This window comes from Pezoporus wallicus, unplaced genomic scaffold, assembly GCF_028554395.1.
Source record: "Pezoporus wallicus isolate ANWC-B61680 ecotype Strahan unplaced genomic scaffold, APGP_CSIRO_Pwel_v1 contig_10045, whole genome shotgun sequence".
In the NCBI taxonomy this organism is placed as follows: domain Eukaryota; kingdom Metazoa; phylum Chordata; class Aves; order Psittaciformes; family Psittacidae; genus Pezoporus; species Pezoporus wallicus.
In genome coordinates, this window is record NW_026638813.1 from 1 (window position 1) to 4,316 (window position 4,316).

The 4,316-nt window shown below is 64.0% G+C and overlaps 1 long non-coding RNA gene across 1 annotated transcript; it reads left to right on the forward strand.

Annotated features, from left to right (window-relative positions):
* Positions 1-345: 345 nt before the first annotated feature.
* LOC130600939 (uncharacterized) lies at positions 346-4,137 on the forward strand. Its single transcript, XR_008972553.1, has 3 exons — positions 346-432; positions 1,937-2,042; positions 4,035-4,137. It is a non-coding gene; the product is annotated as an uncharacterized LOC130600939 (long non-coding RNA).
* Positions 4,138-4,316: the final 179 nt, after the last annotated feature.

The following is a 4,316-nucleotide window of genomic DNA, read 5'->3' on the forward strand; positions in this document are numbered from 1 at the left end:
ATGGGGGTTCCCTATGGGGGGTGCCTATGGGGGTCCCTATGGGGGGGTGCCTATGGGGGTCCCTATGGGGGGGGTCCCTATGGGGGTCCCTATGGGGTTCCCTTTGGGGGGGTCCCTATGGGGGGGTGCCTGTGGGGGTCCCTATGGGGGTCCCTATGGGGGGGTCCCTATGGGGGGGTGCCTATGGGGTTCCCTATGGGGGGGTCCCTATGGGGGTCCCTATGGGGGGGTCCCTATGGGGGTCCCTATGGGGGTTCCCTATGGGGCGGGGTCCCTATGGGGGGGTCCCTTGGGGGTGCCTATGGGGGGGTCCCTATGGGGGTCCCGTCCATGCCCCCCCTGTGCCCACAGCAAGAACGCCAACAACTCGCAGAGCGCGGTGCTCGCGGTGCCCCTGGAGGTGCGGGCGGCCACGCGGCTCTCGGCCTTCGGGTGAGCGCACCCATGGGTGCTATGGGTGCTATGGGGCTATGGGGGCTATGGGGGGTTATGGGGGGCTATAGGGGGTTATGGGGGGCTGTAGGGAGCTATAAGGGGCTATGGGGGGTTATGGGGGCTATAGGGGGTTAGGGGGGCTATGGGGGCTATGGGGGGGTTATGGGTGCTATGGGGCTGTGGGGGTTATGGGGGCTGGGGGGGTTATGGGGGGTTATGGGGGCTGTGGGGGCTATGGGGGCTATGGGTGCTATGGGGGATGGGGGCTGTGGGGGTTATGGGGGCTATGGGTGCTATGAGGGGGTTATGGGGGCTATGAGGGATATGGGGGGCTTTGGGGGCTATGGAGGTGTTATGGGTGCTATGGGGTGCTATGGGGGCTATGGGTGCTATGGGGCCTATGGGTGCTGTGGGGAGCTATGGGGGCTATGGAGCGTTTGGGGTGCTTTGGCAGCTATGGGTGCTGCGGGGGTGCTGTGGGGTGCTATGGGCTGCTATGGGTGCTATGGGGGGGTTATGGGTTCTATGGGAGACTATGGGTGCTATGGGGGGCTGTGGAGGCTATGGAGGGTTATGGGGTGCTATGGGGGCTATGGGTGCTATGGGGTGCTATTGGTGATATGGGTGCTACGGTGATATGGGGTGCTATGGGTTGCTCTAGGATGCTATGGGGTGCAATGGGTTGCTGTAGGATGCTATGGGTGCTATGGGGTGCAATGGGTTGCTGTAGAATCCTATGGGTGCTATGGGGTTTATGGGTTGCTACAGAATGCTATGGGTGCTATGGGGTGTATAGGTTGCTGTGGGGATCTATGGGATGCTATGAGGTTGCTGTGGGGATCTGGGGAGAGCTATGGATACTATGGGGTGTATGGGTTGCTATGGCGATCTATGGGATGCTATGGGAATCTATGGGGTCCTATGGATGCTATTGGGTGTATGGGTTGCTCTGGGGATCTATGGGTTACTATGGGGTGTATGGGGTGCTCTGGGGATCTCTGGGGTGTATGGGTTGCTATGGGGTGTATGGGGTGCTCTGGGAATCTCTGGGGTGTATGGGTTGCTATGGGGTGTATGGGGTGCTATGAGTTGCTATGGGGTGTATGGGTTGCTCTGGGGTGTATGGGGTGCTATGGGGTGTATGGGGTGCTATGGGTTGCTATGGGGTGTATGGTTTGCTATGGGGTGTATGGGGTGCTATGGGGTGCTATGGGGTGTATGGGTTGCTATGGGGTGTATGCGTTGCTATGGGGTGCTATGGGGTGCTATGGGGTGCTGTGGGGTTCTGTGGGGTGTATGGGGTGCTATGGGGTGTATGGGGTATTGTGGGGTGTATGGGGTGCTATGGGGTGCTGTGGGGTGTATGGGGTGCTATGGGGTGTATGGGATGCTATGGGGTGTATGGGGTGCTATGGGGTGTATGGGGTGTATGGGGTGTATGGGATGCTGTGGGGTGTATGGGGCGCTCTATGGGTCTCTATGGGGCGCTGCCCCCCCGCAGGGTCTCCCGCCCCGATGTTGTCACTGTCCCCGAGGGGGGGTGGCCTCCGGAGCCCCCCCCCCAGCGCCTGCAGGACCTGGGGCCGCCCGTGGAGCACGTCTATGAGGTGGGGGGCAGCAATGGGTGCCCTGACCCCAATGGGTGCCCCGTGCTATGGGTGCCCCTGACCCTGTGCAATGGGTGCCCCATGCAATGGGTGCCCTGACCCCAATGGTTGCCCCTGACCCCAATGGGTGCCCCATGCAATGGGTGCCCCTGTCCCTGTGCCATGGGTGACCCTGACCCCATGCAATGGGTGCCCCTGTCCCTATGCAATGGGTGCCCCTGTCCCTATGCAATGGGTGCCCCTGACCCCATGCAATGGGTGCCCTGACCCGAATGGGTGCCCCGTGCTATGGGTGCCCCTGTCCCTGTGCAATGGGTGCCCTGACCCCGTGCAGTGGGTGCCCTGACCCCAATGGGTGCCCTGACCCCATGCAATGGGTGCCCCATGCAATGGGTGCCCCTGTCCCTATGCAATGGGTGCCCCATGCAATGGGTGCCCCTGTCCCTATGCAATGGGTGCCCCTGTCCCTATGCAGTGGGTGCCCCTGACCCCATGCAATGGGTGCCCTGACCCGAATGGGTGCCCCGTGCTATGGGTGCCCCTGTCCCTGTGCAATGGGTGCCCTGACCCCGTGCAATGGGTGCCCTGACCCCAATGGGTGCCCCTGACCTCATGCAATGGGTGCCCCATGCAATGGGTGCCCCTGTCCCTGTGCAATGGGTGCCCCTGACCCCATGCAATGGGTGCCCTGACCCCAATGGGTGCCCCATGCAATGGGTGCCCCATGCAGTGGGTGCCCTGACCCCAATGGGTGCCCCGTGCAATGGGTGCCCCTGTCCCTGTGCAATGGGTGCCCTGACCCTGTGCAATGTGTGCCCTGACCCCAATGGGTGCCCCATGCAATGGGTGCCCCTGTCCCTATGCAATGGGTGCCCCTGACCCCAATGGGTGCCCCGTGCAATGGGTGCCCCTGACCCCATGCAATGGGTGCCCTGACCCTATGTAATGGGTGCCCCATGCAGTGGGTGCCTCCTGCCATGGGTGCCCCTGTCCCCGTGCCATGGGTTCCCCTTCCATGGGTGCCATGTGCTATGGGTGCCCCTGTCTCTGTACAATGGGTGCCCTGTGCCATGGGTGCCCTGTGCCATGGGTGCCCCTGTCCCTGTGCCATGGGTGCTCCTGTCCCCGTGCCATGGGTGCCCCTTGCCATGGGTGCCCTGTCCCCGTGCCATGGGTGCCCCTGTCCCTGTGCCATGGGTGCTCCATGCCATGGGTGACCCTGTCCCTGTGCCATGGGTGCTCCCAGTCATGGGTGCCCCTGTCCCTGTGCCATGGGTGCCCCTGTCCCCATACACTGGGTGCCCCATACCATGGGTGCCCCCAGCCATGGGTGTCCCTGTCCCTGTGCCATGGGTGCCCCCAGCCATGGGTGCCCCTGTCCCCATACACTGGGTGCCCCTGTCCCTGTGCCATGGGTGCCCCATACCATGGGTGCCCCATACCATGGGTGCCCCGTGCCATGGGTGCTCCCTGCCATGGGTGCTCCGTGCCATGGGTGCCCCATACCATGGGTGCCCCATACCATGGGTGCCCCATACCATGGGTGCTCCGTGCCATGGGTGCTCCGTGCCATGGGTGCCCCATACCATGGGTGCTCCGTGCCATGGGTGCCCCATACCATGGGTGCTCCGTGCCATGGGTGCCCCATACCATGGGTGCCCCATACCATGGGTGCTCCGTGCCATGGGTGCCCCATACCATGGGTGCCCCATACCATGGGTGCCCCATACCATGGGTGCTCCGTGCCATGGGTGCCCCATACCATGGGTGCTCCGTGCCATGGGTGCTCCGTGCCATGGGTGCCCCATACCATGGGTGCCCCATACCATGGGTGCTCCGTGCCATGGGTGCTCCGTGCCATGGGTGCCCCATACCATGGGTGCCCCATACCATGGGTGCCCCATACCATGGGTGCTCCGTGCCATGGGTGCCCCATACCATGGGTGCCCCATACCATGGGTGCTCCGTGCCATGGGTGCCCGGGTGCCGCAGGTGGTGAACGAGGGCCCCAGCTCCATCAGCCAGGGCTCCCTGGAGCTCCGCTGCCCCCTGCGCTACCGGGGGCTCCCCCTGCTCCTCGTCACCGCGCACTCGGGGCCCCCCAACTGCTCCAGCAGCCACCCCATGGACGGGGGAGGGGAGGAGGTGGGCACCGGGGGGGGGGGGGGGGGGGATGGGGATGGGGGGATGGGAATGGGGGGATGGGGGAAATGGGGGGATGGGAATGGGGGGATGGGGGGAATGGGAAAGGGGGGATGGGGGAATGGGGGATGG